Below are 21,146 nucleotides of genomic sequence, written 5' to 3'. Positions count from 1 at the left end.
AAAAGCGCGAACGAGTTATTTATAACTTCTCATGTGCATTTATCTGGAAAATTAAGTTAGAAACGTTATCAAGAGATGATGTTTAATAGTTCATAATATTGTATATGAGTAAATTAAATACAGGGAAGTGAAAGTACTGCTGCCACATTGTCCAAATCAGTTTTTTTCTCATCGGGCCTTCTTGGACTGTTGGCAGAACATCGGACTACAAATCCGTGGATTGTGGGTTTGATAACTGGCCCAGCCACATAACTTTTCTGGGGAATGGTCATGAACCTATTTGTATGTTCATTCTCCCCTTACCTGTGATTCAAGAAGACAGTTCTCAATTGATGGCAAACGTATTTGCTTTTAGTACTTGTTAACCACCTAACACAGTACAATAGCAAATATATTATTACTGATATACATGTACTGTATTAAACGGTAAAATGCCTAAATAAACAAATGTTTTCTGCTTGACTGGTAAATTTCTTTTTAAATGACACGTGAGATGATAAGTTGTAAAAATGATAACAGCTGAACGTTAATTATCATAACAAACAATAGCATGATTATTATCGTTTATTAGTAAAATAAATATAATTGCACACTTCAGTTTTAAACAGCTCTCATGAACAAATTTTCGCATTTTCATTGCAAAACACAGAAACCTGGATTTGAGCTCATTAATAATACCTCACAATTTATTAAATTATATTTATGTCATAAAGTTAGTTAAAGACTTGTTTGATACAATTTCGTATAGAGCTTGCGTTATAACCTACAATACCTAAATTGCAAATACGAAAAGAGGGTAGGCATTGTATACATCAAGAAACTCTCTGTGTCAAATAAGAAGTAATACAACGATACATTTAGCCAGTAAACGAATGTTTTGAATAGTTTATAATTGTGTCAAAGTCATGAATTCCAAAGTTTTATTTGTATAACGCAAAATGAACACAAGCACTTTTCAAATAAAGGTCTTTTAAGTAGCCATTTTAAGGCTTCGCCAACTGTATCCCGAGTCGTAGTTATTACTTTTTCTTGCCCTTTTGTTTACATGTTTCTTTTCAAGATCTTGAGTTATCCACCTGTGTTTGATGTAGAATAAATCGGCTACATCTAACAATATAATTTAGAATAAAATGATGATAAAACAATATATCTTAAGTTCATGTTTAATTTACTCTTTTGTTTTCACATTTCACAGAATTTTTATGACAGAAGGCTGTTGAGTTTGGGGAAGGCTGCTTATGGGGCACAATTTTAAGTTCAGCCTAAATATTTCCTTATGGGTCCGTATTCTAATAACTCCTTAAGGATTTTTTTCTTAGAAATGTATAACATAAATTAAGTCTTTCATAGTATATGTATTAATTTTCAGTGATATCCTCAATAAAAACACGTTTTCTTACGATTCTGCCCATATATATCTCCGCGAACGGTGACTTTAACACTCAAAATCAACGAATATTTGAGACAATATTTCGAAGAAAATAATGTAAACACATCAAAAACATTGTTCCTAATAACAATAGCGAAAATGTCAATGATAGATGTGGTCTGGTAACATAGATTTAAAGCAGTACTAAATGCTCCTTTTTATTGTTGTGTTTCAATATATTTAAAGGGATCTTTTCACGCTTTGGTAAATTGACAAAATTGAAAAAAGTTGTTTCAGATTCGTAAGTTTTCGTTTTAGTTATGATATTTGTGAGGAAACAGTAATACTGAACATTAACCATGCTTTAATATAGCCATTATATGCATCTTTTGACGATTTTAAAACCTAAAAATTATAAAGCGTTGCAACGCGAAACGATTGAATAATTTGGAGAGTTCTGTTTTTGCCGTTAAATTTTGAGAAACTACGAAGATTGCTTATATAAGGTTTAAAATACGTCAAGACTGTGTACTTGGCGGAATAGCTCAGTAGGCTAAAGCGTTTTTACTTCAGGACTCTGGCAGGACTCCAGGGGTCACTGGTTCGAAACCTGCTCCGGGCAATGTTGTTTTCCTTTATTTATTTTTTTTCTTGATTTTTTACTGGAGCTTTTATGATCCAATGTTTACATTTATCAATATAAAGCATTTAATGAATAAGTTAAAAAAATGCCAAAATCTGTGAAAAGGCCCCTTTAATGTGAATTTTTCGGCTACGATATCTGAACATTCACGAACAAATGAATTCGTCGTTCTTCGTACAAAAAATCTTGTTATCACTCTAGATTTCACATATATGACTCAGTATTGATAAAACTTGGTCAGAATGTTTTTCTTGACAATATCTAGGCTCCGTTTAAATTGGGATCGAGTGCTTCCAAAAACTAGGTCACACAAATTAATCTTAGAAATATCTTGTTATCATTGAATGAGCAACATTTTTGACTCCATTTTAATGAAACTTAAGCTTTTATGATAAGGGTACTGTTTGTAAATTGTGTTAATCTTGTGTTTTATACAACTTCTCTTTCGTAACCCTATGACAAATTTTAACCAAACTTCCCATGATTGATTATTGGGTGACCCTCTTACTAAGTTGTTCGAAAAATGTCAGGTTCCTTGTATGTCACCATTGCCAAAAAATATCAATTTATAGATTTAAATAATGAAATCTCTTCAGAACTGTCAGAACTTAAATATGTTTCGTGTAACATCCTCTAGTGGTCATCTTAGTTTGTTGATATCATACCCCTTGCGTCAAAACTGACTTCACCTATGGGGTCACATGATTTATGTATTTAGTAAATTACTTTTAAAATCTATGAAATGGCAACAGTCGGCAAGCTCAGCTGTAAGTGGACTGGACTATAAATCCGAGAATTGCTGGTTCAATCCGCGGCTCAACAATATTACCTCTGTGGAGAGCTGTAATGAAATCCTTTTTACAGCCCTTATCCCCTCTGATTCAAGCAGGGCATTTGTCAGTTACTGGCATAAGTATTTTGCACCTAGTACTAGTCAGCTATCCCATTAATGTGCGAGTTGGTAAATGACCGAATAACTTATTAAAAAGGGCGCAAAATCATTAAAACAAACAAACAAAGCAAATTGCATGGGTCAGGGGTTTAATATTTGGTGTGTATTATCATATGATTGTCATATACAAAGTTTGTTAAAAAAATAAACATGGCTTCAAAATTGTTCCTGTGCTGTTGATATATTGTTTTTCTAAACTGTTTATGTTAAAAGCAGCTAAGACCAATAGGTTTGGTATTTGGGATGTAACATTGCATGGTTGTCCTCTTCCAAGTTTGTTCTTATCATGCCCCTCATGGGGTCAAAACTGGCCACATGGGTCACAAGATTTATATTGGCTTAAATATTAAATAACTGTAAAAATCTTCACTGAAACCAGAAGGATTAGGGATTTAATTGTTGGTGTGTAACATCATATAAAGGTCCTCTACCAAGTTTATTCCAATCAGGGTATCAAAATTGGACCCCCCAATGGGTTAATTGTGGTCCTTATATGTATACCGGTACTTGTCATGTAACATCTTATAGTAGTCTTCTGCTAAGTTTGTTCAAATCATGTTGCTGGTGTAAAATCTTCCCAAGGGTCAAATTATGTATTATAGACATATACAGTATTTAAATAACTTACAAATTATTTTTCTCTAAAATCACATGGGTAAGGCGTTAAAAAAGTGTGCATCATATAACCTTGGTCCCCAACTAAGTTTGTTAAGGTCATGCGTCAATCGTCAAATTTGCTCAACCCTATTGATACTTACATGTAGCCCGTTAGTTCTGAACAGTTGAAACAGTACCTTTATAAAATAACGACAATGCGCTCAAAGGTATAAGAACATATCATCGGTCGCCATATCCTTAACCACTTGGACTGGCACAAAGTATAAACAAACGCTTATCATGCTTCCGCTCATGATAATCTTGTGAAACAGCCGATGACATGTTTGTTTTTTATGCCCCCGGTAGGATGGCATATAGCATTTGATCTGTCTGTCCGTCTGCCCGTACGAAAACTTTAACATTGGCCATAACTTTTACAATAATGAAGATAGCAACTTGATATTTGGCATGTATGTGTAGGTCAAGGTCATGGTTATCCTTCAAGCTCAAAGGTTAAAACAAACTAATCCAAGGGAAGTAACAAGCTTTAAAGCGAGATAATTTATATTTATCATTAGGCAGGTACAGATCATTTTTACAAGGGGAGTAATATTTTTAAAGTGATATAATCAAAATCAAAAATAAATAAATCAAAGCGGCGCAGTAGGGGTCATTGTGTTTCTGACAAACCCATCTCTTGTTAATGTTGTTTTAGCAGAGCCACCTAAGGCGTTTAGGCTCTGTATTTTATCTTAAGTTTCTTTCAAAAGGCAACAATGTACCTATTCAAGATAAGCAGTCTTTTTGTGTTAATTGATATAATGCCTTTCCTAGTTATACCCCCATTACGATTGGTAATGGGGGCTATATAGGAGTCACTTTGTCGGTAGGTCGGTCTGTCTGTCCCGAAAATTTTATCCCATATTCACCAAACTTGGTCAGAAGTTGTATCTAGATGATGTCTAGATCAAAATTGAATATGGGTCATACCGGGTCAAAAACTAGGTCACGGGGTCACTTGGTTTGTTTTAAACCGAACGTTTGTCCGGACCATAACTATGTAATTTATTGTTATATTTTAAAATGTTTTGGCACATTTGTTTACCATCATGGGACAGTGTGTCATGCGAAAGAAGTACGTCGATATCTCCAAGGTCAAGGTTACTCTTGGAATTGCCCATACATGAGCTGGTCCGGGCCATAACTTTGTCATTTATTGTGAGACTTTAAAATCATTTGGCAAATTTGTTCACCATAATTTGACGATGTGCCATGCGAAAGAATTACATTGATATCTCCAAGGTCAAGGTCACACTTTGAGTTCAAAGGTAAACAATTGCCATGAATGAGCTTGTCCGGACATAACTATGTCGTTCAATGTGAGTTTTAAAATGTTTTGGCACATTTGTTCACCATCATTGAGCGGTGTGTCATATGAAAGTATAACTTCGATATCTCCAAGGTCAAGGTCACACTTTGAGTTCAGTGGTCAAAATTGGCCACAAATGAGCTTGTCCTGGCCATTATAATGTCGTTCATTGTGAGATTCTAAAATCATTTGGTACATGTGTTCACCATCATTGGACGGTGTGTCATGCGAAAGAATAACGTTGATATCTGCAAGGTCAATGCCACACTTTGAGTTTAAGGGTAACAAATGGCCATAAATGATCTTGTCCGGGCCATATCTCAAAGATCAAGGTCACTTTGATCACTTTGAGTTCAAAGGTCAAAAATGGCCATAAATGAGCTTGTCCGGGTCATAATTATGTCGTTCATTGTGAGATTTTGAAATCATTTGGCAAATGTGTTCACCATTATTGGACGGTGTGTTGAGCGAACGAATTTTGTCGATATCTGCAACGTCAAGGTCACACTGTGAGTTCAAAGGTCAAAAATAGCCATAAATGAGCTTGACCGGGCCATAACTATGTCGTTCATTGTGAGATTTTAAAATCATTTTGCACATTTGTTCACCATTATTGGACGGTGTGTTGAGCGAACAAATTTTGTCGATATCTGCAACGTCAAGGTCACACTGTGAGTTCAAATGTCAAAAATGGCCATAAATGAGCTGGTCCGGGCCATAACTATGTCATTCATTTGAGATTTTAAAATTACTAGGTACATTTGTTCACAATCATTTGACAGTGTGTCATGCAAAAGAATTACATCGATATCTCCAAGTTCAAGGTCACACTTGGTGTTCAAAAGTAAAAAATGGCCATAAATGATCTTGTCCGGGCCATAACTATGGCATTCATTAAATGATGTTAAAATGACTCTGTACATAAATTATGTTCACAGTCATTGGACGGCGTGTTATGGGAAAGAATTCAAGAGTTCAAAGGTCAAAATGGCCATAAATGATAATGGCATAATTTTTCTTAAAAATCGCCATAAATTAGATTCTCTTGTTTTGTGAAGACAGCCTTATTCCAATAATGTCCCCAATCAATCATACAAGTGCTTGGATGGGGGTTCCATTTTTATGCAACTTCTTTGAGAATTAAGCAATAGTATTGAGAATTTACTGCCTCACCTAAACACTAATACGTGATTCCTAATACATGTATTAAGGTTAATTAACACACAAATCATTTAGATGTTATTGGTCCCAAGTACCTTGTTATTATTGATCAGTGTTTGTTTATAAGCCAAAAACAAAAAGTGTGTAGCACAGATGCATGTGTACAATATCTGCACCCAATGCCCTTTACTTTGTTCATTCTTACGAAACATGGACACTAAAATTTAACATAAACACATGGTAGGTTGCTGAGAGTACATGGATAGCAAAATGTTTTGCTGAGTCAACAAATATATCATATTGATTTCTGGCATAAAACAATACTTATGATGACAGCAATGTTTTTTATTCTTTATAAAGTACTGGTTAAATGGTACTTTCCCAATTAAGCAAATATGCTAAAATTCCCAAATGTCTGGAAAAATTTGCAAAACAAAGAAACGTTGCGGCTGTTTTGTTCCAAAATCAAACTCTCAGCAAGTGAACAAATCAAATCAATTAAATGTGTGTTACTCAGCACAAATGTCCCAATTTGATTATTTCATTACTAGAATTTTCCCAATTTGAGGATTTTGCATACCGGTAATATTTATTCAAATTGGACTAGTACCGGTACTTGTACCAAGTGGATTTAAAAACTATTGGATGAATGTAAAACAACAAACTGTAGTATTGTATTAACATCCTAATTATGTAATCAGTCTTGTAATGCCCTTCACTGCGGTTTCTTCCTGAGATGCATTACCATGATCTATGGTTTGTACTTTATGATGTTACTTTCTCAAATATTGTAAACAAGAAGGAATGAAGTTGATACTTGTATTTACTTCATTTCATTTCATTGTGCCTTAGAAAGTTGGTGTTTTGGTGCATTTTCAACCATTGAGTAATTAAATCGCAATTAGATTCCTGTTTATTTTTTATAGTAGCAATGATATGTGATTAGTTTTACACCTGTATGTGAATTATAAATTCTTGACCAAGGGTGAGGTTTGATACTTAATTTAAGGTTTAAACCCTTAATACTTTGCTGTGGGCAAAGCATCGACCCCAGCTTTAATCATCATTTTGTTTAATGTCATGTTGTATATACATGGTATATCGTCCTGTTTTGTATAGGCAATTGGTCTATTCCCTGTAATGACAGACTAGCACAGTTAATAAGAATTTCTCTTCTGGTATTGTTTCTTGAGTTCAAATATTATGTCTCTGTATTGGTCTTAAAACTAGCTCATTTTGTAAAATCTTCGAAAATCCGCATTTCCACTATAGAAGCTACATTTATGACTCCATCTTGATGAGACTTGTCCAGAATGTTTATCTTGACAATGAAAAAGGTCAATTTTAAATCTGGGTCATATGTGTCCTAAAACTAGGTCGCCAGGTCAAGTTTTGATTATTTCTTGACCTTGAACCAAGGTGAGTGCTCTTCGTTTTAAATTTATATTTAATAGAACAGAACATAATAGTTTATTTTTGACTTAAGCATATCATGTAGAGCTCATCTTCATTAATATAAATTTTAAATGACAACATGTGTTGAAGAACACACAAAACACACATCATTTTAATTAAGGATGTTCGATCGTTTTGTGAAAATTTTCAAAATATCCGGAATGCTATAATTTTTTGTATGGTGATTAATGGATCTGTATCTGAAATAAATATAAAATAAAAAAGGGAGGTTACCGTGAATAATTTTGAGATAACGAAGGTTTTTTAAATGCCATGTGCGTTTGAAAAAAGGTCATTTTGCGGGGCATAAAATTGGGGGTACGGTAAAATGTTTGTGCGTAATACATTTAAAATGGCATAGTAATATTGAGATTGTATTAGATTAGCAACTGTAGCATTTGAATTATCATACTGAACACTTTTAAAACCAAAAATATTGGAAATCGTAAAAAATAATGAGAAATAAGTATGACTAGTTTTTTGTCTGTTTAGAATTTTTTATTGCACAGTTCAAAATAGATAACATGCAATACAGATACATATTTCTGTTGATGTAAGATTCATATTCATTTGAAGTTCTCAATAATTAAAGGAAACTAGCTTAGCATTAAAATGAAGTAAAGCAATTAATAGGTCACCGTGGATTTTTTTTTTGCTACAGACATTTTCATCTAGACTTTATTTCAAAAATATAATGACTAACATTGTAATAGTAATTAAAACATATCTATATAATAACTGCTCCATAACAATCAAATTATCAACTGAAATGTGACACACGTAGAAATATTAATCATGTACATGGTTATGAAAATATTTCAGATGTAACAAATGAAAAAACAATGTTGATGTTCAAAGAAACATCTTAAATTACCCCACCCACATGTTACCCATGTTGTGGTTTGTAAATTGAACATATGTATTATCTTTAATTATTATTTTTAGAACTGTGTGATGTTTATTTAAAGACAAGAGGGCCATAATGGCCCTGTATTGTCCCACTGCTGAAAAAAAGGCTGAAACAAATATTATCGGCATGTGCAAATACTTAAATAGAGGCCCTATTTAAGCACATGTACACTTGTGTGACCCCCTAGGCTGGGTCATATTTAACCCCAGGGGCATAATTTGAGCAAACTTTGTAGAAGACTACTATATCTCACTACATACAAAATGTGGTAGCCATAAGTCCTAGAGTTAAGGACAAGAATATTTTTAAAGTTTTCACAAAATAAGCAAGATATAAGCGTATATAATGTTCAATTTTGTGACCCACGGGTCAGGGTCAAATTTGACCCAAAGGGCATAATTTGAACAAACTTAGTAGAGGACTATAAGATGTTACTGCATACCAAGTTTGGTAGCCATAGTCAGAATGGTTTTCGACAAGAAGATTTTTTTAAAGATTTCACAAAATAGGCGCTTTATAAGCGTTTATTAATTTTTGTGACCCCCGGGGCAGGGTCAAAGACGACCCCAGAGGCATTATTTGAACAAATTTGGTAGAGGTTTATTAGAAGGTTTATTAGATGTCACTACATACCAAATTTGGTAGCCCTAGGCCCAATGGATATGGACAAAAAGATTTTAAAGTTTTCACAAAATAAGCACTTTATAAGCATATGTTCAGTTTTGTGACCCGCGGGGCAGTTTCAAATTTGACCCAAGGGGCATAATTTGAACAAACTTGGTAGAGAACTATTACATGTCACAACATACCAAATTTGGTACCCTATGCCATACTGTTATGGACAAGAGGATTTTTAACGTTTTCACAAAAAGGCCTTATATAAGCATATGTTCAATTGTGTGCCCCTCGGGGCAGGGTCAAACTTGACCCCAGGGGCAAAATTTGAACAAACTTGGTAGAGGACTATAAGATGCCACTACATACCAAATTTGGTAGCCCTAGGCCCAATGGTTATGGACGAAAAGATTGTAAAGTTTTCACAAATTAGACCCTATATAAGCCTATGTTCAATTTTGTGACCCCCAGGGCAGGGTCAAATTTGACCCCAGGGGCATAATTTGAACAAATTTGGTAGAGAACTATTAGATGTCTCTACATACCAGATTTGGTAGCCCTAGGCCCAATGGTTATGGACGGGAAGATTTTGAAAGTTTTCACAAAATGGGCCTTATACAGTACAGCTCACGCAAAACCAACAAATTCCGCGATCCGCGGAGTTTGACGACATCAATTGTTCGCGGAGTCGACTCGGCATCGACCATCTGGTCGCCGAGTCGCCGTGTCTGTTCGCCGAGACACGCCGCGGCACGCCTCGGCATGATGCCGAGGAAATTGTTGGTGATATGACGCTGAGTCACTCGGCGAACAATCTTATAAACTATAATTTACCTGGGATAGAAACTGATTACAAGTTCCGAAATCATGATGTTTATTAAATGTAGATTAACTACGTTCGGACAATTCCTCTAAATAAAATATAATTTAAACACACTGTATCGTTACCGTTACGCTGTTTCAGTTCCTTCATTACTGAAACAATTAGTGTATTGTATACTGACTGCAGCTTCTTGGGAAAACAGGGCTTAATGTATATGCATAAATTGTCAACCCAGTACCAGAGACTGTCTTTAAACGAAAAACACCATAGAATCAGAAAGTGTCGTCCTTGATTAGCTTGTGCGAACTGCACTGGCTAATCAGTGTGCACAGGACACCACTTATTTGACATACATAAGGCCCCGTTTTCCCTGAACTCTGCCAATATGTACAGATTTCAATGACAAACTGGCCAATGTCGTCGCACAGGCTGTTAATCACTATTGATTACATACACACACTCACTGTCTGCAGTGTACCAGTGGTGAAGCATAAACAGGCTAATCAGTGTGCACAAGCAGATGCGGTGGTCATCGTTCTTAGGGTAGTTAAGAGCAGACCGACTTGCAAAACTAGCTCTTAACCTTAATTGTTCGCAAGCGAACAACTAACAAGAGAGGTGTTTGTCAGAAACACAATGCCCCCTTCTGCGCCGCTTTGAAGCCATATATTTTATCTTTGACCTTGAAGGATGACCTTGACCTTTGGCCACACAAAATGTGCAGCTCTATGAGATACACATGCATGCCAAATATCAAGTTTTTACCTTCAATATTGCAAAAGTTATGACCAATGATAAAGTGTTCGGACGGACGGACGGACTGACGGACAGACAGACGGACGGCTTGACGGACAGTTCAAAAACTTCATGCCACTCTTCGGGGGGCATAAAAAAACACGTACGTATGCCAAATACTGCTGTTCACAGAACATTATTGTATTTCAGCTAATGAAACCACATATATCTCAGACACGTGAAGTATCATATGCAAATGATGATGATGATGGTGATGAAAATGACGACGACGACCACGACGCCGCCGCCGCCCCGCCGCCGATGCTGCTGCTGATGATGATGATGATGCTGATTATGTTCAATATCACGACCGCATTTGAACATAGATGTAGAAGTGGACCGCTAAACATAAGAACTGACGTGTATACATGTACATCGAACAAGCATAATAGGCTTCATTTTAACCCTTTACCACTTAGATACGTATATTCACGCATGTGTAGTCCCTTGGAAAGTTATATTTAATTTAAGACCTTTCTTACTCGATTCAAGTTCTTAAGCCTTCATCTACAAACATTAGATACTGATGAGCAGCAAACAGCATTAAACCTGAACAGACTGCGAGTTACTCACAGGCTGTTCTGGTTTTATGCTGTTTGCACATAGCCATTTCCACTTTGCTGATAGGGAAAGGGTTAAACGAGTGTTCTGATTAAAAATAAGTAGCTTTTCTTAACATGGACTGGGTATTAAAGATAAAGACCGCAGGAGCACATTGGCAATCGATATAGCGCGAATTCTGTACCCCGCAAATTCATGTGTTGAACATTACGTTAAGAAAATAAGAACACTGTCATTACATTATTCTTACAAAATTCCTTGCGTGTCATGAATTACCAAAAGGTTGTAATCGTAACACCATTATACGTTTGCCTTACATATACGTATCGAAGGCAATGATACGTGAAGTTTTCAGTGGTAAACCTTTATCATGATTTTTGGCAAAATATGCATTGAAACATATGGTATTTATACCTGCTCTAACTGCCACACTTAAAATTATCGCATTACCAAAAAGCTTTACAATTACGACGAAAATGATCACCTGAACACTATTTTAGACTTAAATAATCAATTAACATAATCGCGCCTGTAACTTAAGAAGCCTCTCCAAGCAAATATTCAGCAATCAATACAACCATGACCTACTTAAATACAATGGCTGTTTATACAAGTTAACATGTAATATAATGTGATTCACATAACTACTGAAAACCACACTATGGCGCATAGGCGTTTGCAAGTAACAGGATTAAAGATCTTAACTACAATGTAAAGCGTGTTGTTCATGAATGTTCATTATTCTTGATCATACAAATAGTTGTCTGAAAAGGCTTGATGTATAATACAATGCATATTGCAAAACATTTACAATGGCAGGAAAATAATATGATCGGAAGAAACACGTATTAAATATCCTTGCATAATGACACATCAGACCACCATGGCATGCACCTGTTTAATTGTTCTTAAGTGGTAATACTCTCTTGGTTAGTAGTTGGAAATTCTACACATTCGATACTTATCTTCCTGTTGTCATGGACAATTAAGAAACTATATTTAGCCTGCTGGTATGCAAAATATATTAATGTAGAGCAGGCTTGGCTGGGATATTGATTTTATCAGACCGCCATTCCTGGGCGTTGTATCAGATTGCAAAGATACAATACGTATTCAAATGTTTGTTTGAAAACTAAACTAACGGCGCACTGTCATGTTTTCAGCGCTAACATGCACGTAGGCCATGCTTAAGTACGGTATACTTTTCCACAATGAAATTGAGGCCTTGACATAAATTATTGCATTTTAAGAGGGTTTTAACATGCAATTTAGTTGCAGTTTCGTAACATGTTATCGCTGTGTGCTGTAAACATTAAGCTTGTAATATGATGCGGGAATAAAAGTAGGCCTGTTAAAGGGAGCTTACACTTTTGAATGAAATAAGAAAACGAAAGAGGTGTATTGCCAATATATGAAGGTGTGTCCCCCATTTATATGTGGTACTATATTTTTGTGCTTTATTATTCACATATCCATAATACTTATAATGAGTTTATGGAAAAGACGATTATATAAAGTACAACATGGTATATAATAAGACGAGACTTAATGTCATTTGCAGTACATAGGATATTGTAATGACCCACCCCACACCCATTATATGCTTAAATGCTTTATTGTTTACTGTTATACTTACGTGGAATGCAGTTTCCAAAGTTATACTACTAATGATTATGATGATGATGATGATGATAATTGCACTTACCTTGTTATTCGTGTAAGGCTTGCAATGTCGATTGTTTACATCCTTTTAACACAATAATCCATTTCATTTCCATGACTTATTCCGTAATACCACGAATTATTAACTGCACTAACAGAACTATTAGTATTATGTGTATTGTTTCCATTTCGATCCTGTTGTTTATTGACAAGCCATATTTATGCATTATTATGTAAATGTTATGCATAAATCTGACCTGTCATGGCCGCTATGACACAGAATTTGCCAGCATCATTGTGGATTCTGACAGCTCAGGCTGACGGATTCTGATTGGATGATTCCCGAGCTGTCAGAATCCTATTGGTTTATTGTTATTATGCTGGCAGGCTGTCATATGGTCATTGGTCAGTTAAGGTCACGTGGGCACTTTCCAGAAAGTATATAAGGGCGCTAGAATTTGAATTTGACAGCACAACTTCCATCTTGGTAGCTCCACTTGTCTGGGCAGTAAAGTGAGTAAAAACATCTTGGGTAACTAAAAATAACTTGTAACGTATTTCCGAGAAAGTGTCCACCAAACTTGTCTAATTTTGCAATAACATATTAAACCTACTAAATAAATATATTATTTAAACTGCCGCCAGTCTTGTTGTAAGAATATAACTCACAAAGAAAACCAATAAACCCATCCTGACGGACACCACAATTGGTGTCAGAACTGGGGATCGTTCAGTGCCGAAGGACGATTTTACAAACCCGCCTGAAGTTATAGTAAATTCCAATGTGATGACGTCATTGGATGAATATATGACGCAGTATTTACTAGCGCTCGTTGAAGTGGTTTAAAGGGGCATATCCCTCGATAATTTAAAATATTTTATCCGTGATTCGCGAATCGCAATATAGATCTAATATATATTATATAAAATATATTGTGTGTTATTTTTGCATAACTAACATATTGTGTTTATTTAAAAGGCCCGTGTACAAGGAACATTTAATAAATATTGTGGTTAATATAAATCTATAAATCTTTGACTATTCCTATAAAATAAGTGCAAATTAAAAAATATGGCTAGCGAAAGTTCGGATTCCGAGGTTGTGTTAAATTTGAGAAATTTAGAAAATAGTGAATTCGAAATTAGGAGTGAAGCTTCAGTAACTTCTTCCATGTCTACTGGTCGCCATCGTCGACGTCAGCGAGCAACACCTGTTCCGCCGTGTACGTCGGAAAGTGATTCCGAGGCTGGGTCCAGTCCCGTGCGCCGACATGGCCGAGCGCAAAATCTCAATTTCAACAACGTAGGTGTTGACCGTTGTAACAACTGGAGGGCATCCGAACATGTCCCCCATCTCAAGCCAGAGCCATACAGCGGCGAAGAGCCTTGGGAGAGTTATATTTCCCATTTTGAGGATTGCGCCGAGCTTTGTGTTTGGAGCCAGAGGAGCCGTGTTTTATTCCTAGCATCCAGTCTTCGAGGAAAGGCGAGGCAGTTTTATATGAGCCTGGACGAGTACGAGCGCCGCGATTATTGTACGTTGGTAAAACGTATGAAACAACGATTCGGCAGCAGTGTGCATGAATCGAAGTACCTTGGGATGTTGGAGAATAGACAGCGCCGGCCCGGAGAAAGCATCATCTCTCTTTGTGACGACATAAGACAACTCACAAAGAAAGCGTACAGTCAATTGAACACACAATCACAGGACATTGTTGCTTTAAATCAACTGTATAAAATAATTTCACCCGAAATGAAGTGTCGCTGTATCGACAAGAACTGTTCCAGTATTCACGAGGCCGCTGCAGTGATCGATAAGTATGAGTCGATCCTCGGGTATGATCAACAAAGATCCAGCCGTGTTCGAGCCGTAGACACCAACGGCATAGACCGGAAGTTGTCAGGTCTCATTAAGGGTCTCGACTCCCGCCTGGAGCGTCTTGAAAGCGTGTCTCTGGCAAGATCAACGCAACAGTCACCCAAAACAAAGAGCGAGTCGCGCAAGTGCTTCAAGTGCCGCTCGGAAGCGCATCTCTTCCGGGACTGTCCTCAGCGTGAACGTCAATCGTTTGGCGAAGTTTCTCGAAACGTTCCTGCACATTTGTCTCAGGGAAACGGATCACGGTCGACCCAGTAGGTCATGTGTCGACTGAATCCAATCAAAATCGGCCTGCTGGAAATGTAATTCGCACCGGTAGTTTTTCTGATAAAGTTTGGGACAATGGTTTTTACGTGTCAGGCAAACTTGATGTTCAAGAAGTAGAATTTTTAATTGATTCCGGTGCAACATGCTCCATTTTATCAAGTACCGTTTATCAAAATATGCCTAAGCTTTCAAAATACTTATTAACTCCATTTGCAACCCCTGTATTCGATGCCGGTTCAAATCAAATTAACTGTCATGGTCAAACTGCTTTAGAAGTTACATTAAATGGTTGTAATTTCAACATTGAGGTCTTAGTTTGTGACATTTCGCAAGATGGCATAATAGGCCAGGATTTTCTCTTGAAATATGTTGAAATTATTGATTACAAAAGCGGTAAACTTGTTACCCATTGTAATGAGATCCCGTGCTCTGTGGGCTCTGAAAAATCTTTTTCATGTCGCGTTATTGTGCGCAGGACAATTGTAATTCCTGCCAATTCCGCAGCTTTTGTATCCGTCGGCATTTCTAATAAAGATAAACTGACAAAGTACTCGCTGGCGGAACCTATCGGCTCTGCAAATCCTCACTGTCTTATGTTGCCTGGTGTGTTAACTACAAACGATAGTGACCTTAAAATTAATTATGTAAACTGTTCCGACAGCTCTGTAACTTTACACGAAAACCAATCAGTTGGCACTTGTGAACCATACATTGATCAAGAAATTTTTAATAAAGTTCAAGTACGATCAGTGACACCAACTAGTGAAAATAAAATTGTAAACCCCAGTAGAACTGATTTGCCTGAGCATTTAAAAGATCTTTATGATAGAAGCTCGAAATTTCTAGCTAAAGAAGAGTGTCATCAGTTAGCATTATTATTATTAAAATACAGTTCTGTTTTTGCAAAACATTCTAGTGACTTTGGAAAATGTAACCGGGTACAACATCGTATTAATACTGGTCAAGCGCTACCAATTAAACAACCGTTGCGTCGATTACCATTGGCAAAACAGGAAGCTGAGCGAAATGAAGTCAAGAAAATGCTCGAACAGGATGTCATTGAAGCCTCCAAAAGTCCTTGGGCCTCTCCTGTTGTCATTGTAACAAAGAAGGACTCTACCGTTAGGTTTTGCTGTGACTACAGGCAACTTAATGATGTTACCGTTAAGGACGCGTACCCTCTTCCTAGAACAGATGCCTGTTTGGATTCATTAGCCGGTGCGACCTGGTTCAGCCAAATGGACTTGTGTTCCGGTTTCTGGCAGATTGAAATGGCACCAGAGGACCGTGAAAAGACGGCCTTTGCCACATCACTGGGATTGTACCAGTGGGTATGTATGCCGTTCGGCCTCGCGAATTCTCCATCAACCTTTCAACGTTGCATGGAGGATGTTCTACGCGGTTTGCAGTGGGTAGAACTAGTCCTCTACATGGATGATATAACCTCGCCAGCAAACACCATCTCTGAAGGCCTGGAGCGTTTGTCCCGTATTTTTGACAGACTCGTTGATGCCAATCTAAAGTTAAAGCCTTCCAAATGTGCTTTCTTTCAAAAGAAAATAACTTTCTTAGGCCACATAGTGTCTGAGGAAGGAGTTTCCACTGACCCGGAAAAGATAAAAGCTGTTCATAGTTGGCCAGTGCCAACGTCAGTCAAAAAAATGCGAAGTTTTCTTGGTCTTGCCTCATATTATCGACGTTTTGTGGAAGGTTTTGCTAAAATAGCTCGACCTCTCCACAAGTTATGTGAAAAAGGTATTAAATTTTGTTGGAATGAGGACGCAAATAGTGCATTTGAAACATTAAAACAGGCGCTAACGTCAGCACCCATATTAGCTTATCCAATAACGGGATTATCATACATAATAGATTGTGATGCTAGTGACTTAGCAGTTGGGGGTGTATTATCCCAGGTGCAAAACGGTCATGAACGTGTAATTGCTTACATGAGCAAAGGTCTTAGTAAATGCGAGAAAAATTATTGTGCAACAAGAAAAGAACTTTTGGCCGCCGTAATGGCTTCAAGAACTTTTCACCCCTACATATATGGTCAGAAAACATTGCTTAGAACTGATAACGCAGCTGTAAGTTGGATCAAAAAGCTGAAAACCCCGTCAGGTCAAATGGCAAGATGGTTACAGGAACTAGAAACATATGACCTTGATGTTGTTCATCGGCCTGGGCTCAAACATACAAATGCTGACGCTTTAAGTAGACGACCATGTAAAGTTTGTGAAAGACAAGAGAATTTAAATAATGAAGATACTGACAGTGATTGTGATAATAATTTAATCATAAACCAAAATAACAGTGTAACTATACGAGCAATACAACAAGACGCACAAATAGTTATAAATGGCTGGACCCCTGATGACCTTTTAGTTGCCCAATTAAATGACCCAAATATTAGTCCTATTCTTAATGCTAAGACAAACCAATTAGATAGGCCTTCATGGGATCAAATATCAGATGGTACTTCTTATCTTAAAACACTTTGGCGCATGTGGGATAGACTTAAAGTAATTAACCAAATATTGTATTGTATTTTCATAGACACGGAAACTGGCTTCGAACAAAATTTACTTATTGTACCGTTAACGAAACGAGATGAAATTATTAAGTATTCGCATGACATTCCGTCTGCTGGACACTTGGGTTTAGAAAAGTCCTTACATAGGCTTAAACAATCGTTCTATTGGCCAGGTATGAAAGAGGATGTTAATAAGTATATCACTAAATGCGATAAATGTGCATGTCGTAAGTCTAATACAGCTCCTAAAGCCCCAATGAGAAATTATATCAATGGTGAACCAATGGAGAGAATTTCCATTGACGTGTTAGGTCCTTTAAGTACAACACTGAAAGGCAACAAATATATTTTAGTAGTAGTGGACAATTTTACAAAATGGACTGAGGCTTATCCCCTGCCTAACCAAGAAGCAAAAACTATTGCTGATGTTTTAGTAAATAATTTCATTTGTCGGTTTGGTTGTCCTCAACAAATTTTAAGTGATAAAGGGACAAATTTCACTTCACAGCTTTTTCAAGATATTTGTGATTTTCTTCACATCGACAAAGTAACAACAAGTTCGCTTCGACCCCAAAGTAATGGTTGTCCAGAACGATTCAACAGAACTCTTCAATCCATGTTGGCCATTTATTGTGAAGATGACCAACAGAGATGGGATGAGTACCTTCCACAGCTAACCATGGCTTATCGTGCTTCCGTGCACAGCAGTACTGGTGTAACTCCCAACAAAATGGTGTTTGGGCGTGATGTAACCCTACCAGTAGAGGCATTTATCGGGTCACCAAATTCTTCAATTGAGGCACGTGATCCAGAGTCATATTGTAGCCAGTTACAGACGGTCCTGGTGAGCTGTCATACAATTGCGAGGAAGTCTCTTCGTAAGAACACAGCATATCAGAAGCGTCATTATGACATCAAGGCGAAAAAGAGGTCTTTTTCGGTCGGCCAAGCTGTTTGGTTGTATAACCCGATTCGACGTATTGGAGTCTGTTCGAAATTGACCTGCAAATGGAAAGGTCCATATGTAATAACAAGGAAATTAGACGACATAACCTATTTAGTAAAGAGTGGACTAAAGTTAAAGCCAAAAGTGTATCACATAGACAGATTAATTCCCTACAAAGGAAACCATATTCCATCTTGGTTTGCTCAATTCTGCAATAAGACAAGTGCAGATTTCGAATAAATAAATGAATTAAGTAAATATGACTTAATTTTTATATCACTATATTGTGTGTCGGTTTGATCCAAATATATAGTTTATGAGCTGCTGCAAAAGCTGGGGAGAATCAGCTAAGTTGCTCATGAAGTTGTGGTGACCGTGTTAAAGGCACCATAGTATGTGATATGGGCTATATATCACATGTTTTGATAATTGAATTGGCCTGCGCAACCATATTCGTTATCGGTTATTCTTTCATATTTAAATAAATATGATGTTTTATATATTTGGAGCAGACGTTTCAAAATAGTGCTATTAAAAGTAATTAGTCGTTTTTAGAGTAATGTGTGATACCTTTGAGTACTTGTGTTGCCTTTTTATTAGGGTGGTGGACACTTCGTTGATACCTGAAACAAATAAACTTGCTTTTTGCATATAACATTTTGATTTGGTGAACTATATCTATGTGTACAATAACATGCAATTTGAACAGAACATTATTGGCTTGCTGTTTAAACATTCAGACATTTGTAAAATTCTTAAAGTGTAAAACACATATATTTGAGTTAATGGAGTGTTATGTATAAATGACTCATATAACTTTTTTTATGAAGATGAAAATAAGTAAGCGAGAACATATAAAGAAGCAAATTTCAAACTTATAAACTGTTATACCTTTTTGTAAATTTACAGAATGAAACACCAAAATTGTTGGTTGTGCCATGCCACATTGGCAACTCAACGTCAATTTGAGAGACATGTCGAGACTGTACATCAGCGCTTGGGAGTGGAGTGTCCATTTTGCCATGTAACCATTAAACGCGCAGCTGATATGAAACGCCACATCCTTACGGTTCACCCAGATACGAAGGTTCCGGAGACGGCCTTCCATGTCAGGGAGATGGCTTGCCTAGCAATTTTCCAGGATGATTTCGTTAGGGTTTATGGACAATCACGTTCAACATACCACAGCTTTTGGCAAACTATTTCTTCAGGGTCAAAGAACACTTTCAGCACCCTGTCGGTCTCTTATATTTCCATTAAACATGGATCTTCTACTGTTGAAGGACAATTTGACAATCAGTCATTTTCTTTAAAATTGTCTGATGACATATTTAACCATCCTCTAATCCTGAGACGTTTGGCCAAAAGGCTAGCTCAGCTGCCACTCTCAAACAGTCCCTTTGACGAGTTTACCAGTCCTGTGGATGCGGATGGAGACACCAAGGAGAAAGTCGCTCGAGGAATCGGAGTTGGGGTTGAGCACATTACTTCAATCAAATTCAACCATGTCCCATCTTTCGTCTTGGTATCGGATGATTTGTCAGGTGGCTCAACTCCACTTTTAGATGAAGTTGAGATCACAGCTACTTCTACGTTTGAAGACAGTATGGGCTACCCCGGACAGCTTCTAATTCAGGCCGACTATTTGGAGACCGCCTTTGCAGACGATTATCTCGCCGGCCACTCCGTCGTGCCTGTTGCAACTTCGTCTTCGTCCGTGTCTTCGGTGCCACCCATTTCGAGTATTACATCACAACCTGCAGCCTGCGTTGAGGTTTCAAGGTCGATTAAGACCCCCATAAAGGCCATCATTCATCATTTAAGACCAACTGAGATTATTTCAAGTGAGAACTCAGAATTTCTGGTGCCAAGTCTTCCCCCAACACCATCAAACCAAATGAGAGCCAAGAAACTGCTAGCCATGGGCGCGATGCCTTTGTTTCCTCCAGCCCGGCGAGAGTGGGACCAGGATGAGGCAGTTACCTTCCTGGAACCGAAATTCAAATGGCCTCCCCGTGGCTGGAAGGGAATGTCAGCAGATCTGCGATTAATGCTCACAGAGTTTCAGGCAATGTCAATCTTGCAGGCTAGGGGATGTGATTTCAAGTTTGAACGTGTGGAACTACTGAACGCCTTCAATTTTCTGGTTTTGCCTGGAAGTTTGAGCCCGAGGGCACCAGTCGATACAAATGTACATTCGTGTCATGCTATTTATGTGAGACTGAGGGAAATTGCCCTAGGGAAAGAGGACATGAAATGGTTGCGCATGATCGAATCTGCATCCATGATGCGTGACACTGCAAATGATAAATTAATAGCAGCGTGCAAGGAGATTCCATTACGTTTGAAAAAGAAATAACTGATGTCTTCTTCTTCGTGTATTGTTCTTTATCCATGATGTGCTCCCCTGATGTCGATCCATGATTGTCTCCCCTGATGTCGATCCATGACTTGCTCTCCTGATGTCGATCCATTACGTGCTCCCCTGATGTCTTCGTCGTATATTGCACTATATTCGACTGATGAAATTGGTCTTGATTTTACTCTTCAGACTTTGATGTCTCAAATCTGTAACAATATATGTGTAACTAAGTTATCAAGACAAATAATTG

The 21,146-nt window shown here is 37.3% G+C and overlaps 1 long non-coding RNA gene across 1 annotated transcript; it reads right to left on the bottom strand.

Moving 5' to 3' along the window:
• Positions 1-17,330: 17,330 nt before the first annotated feature.
• Positions 17,331-19,403, bottom strand: LOC127846674 (uncharacterized). Its single transcript, XR_008033606.1, has 2 exons — positions 19,105-19,403; positions 17,331-18,590 (listed from the first exon to the last, which is right to left on the bottom strand). It is a non-coding gene; the product is annotated as an uncharacterized LOC127846674 (long non-coding RNA).
• Between the last annotated feature and the right edge of the window lie 1,743 nt (positions 19,404-21,146).

Source organism: Dreissena polymorpha, chromosome 9, assembly GCF_020536995.1.
Source record: "Dreissena polymorpha isolate Duluth1 chromosome 9, UMN_Dpol_1.0, whole genome shotgun sequence".
Lineage (NCBI taxonomy): Eukaryota > Metazoa > Mollusca > Bivalvia > Myida > Dreissenidae > Dreissena > Dreissena polymorpha.
Note: the sequence above shows the minus strand (reverse complement) of the source record. Positions and strands in the feature narration are given on the sequence as shown.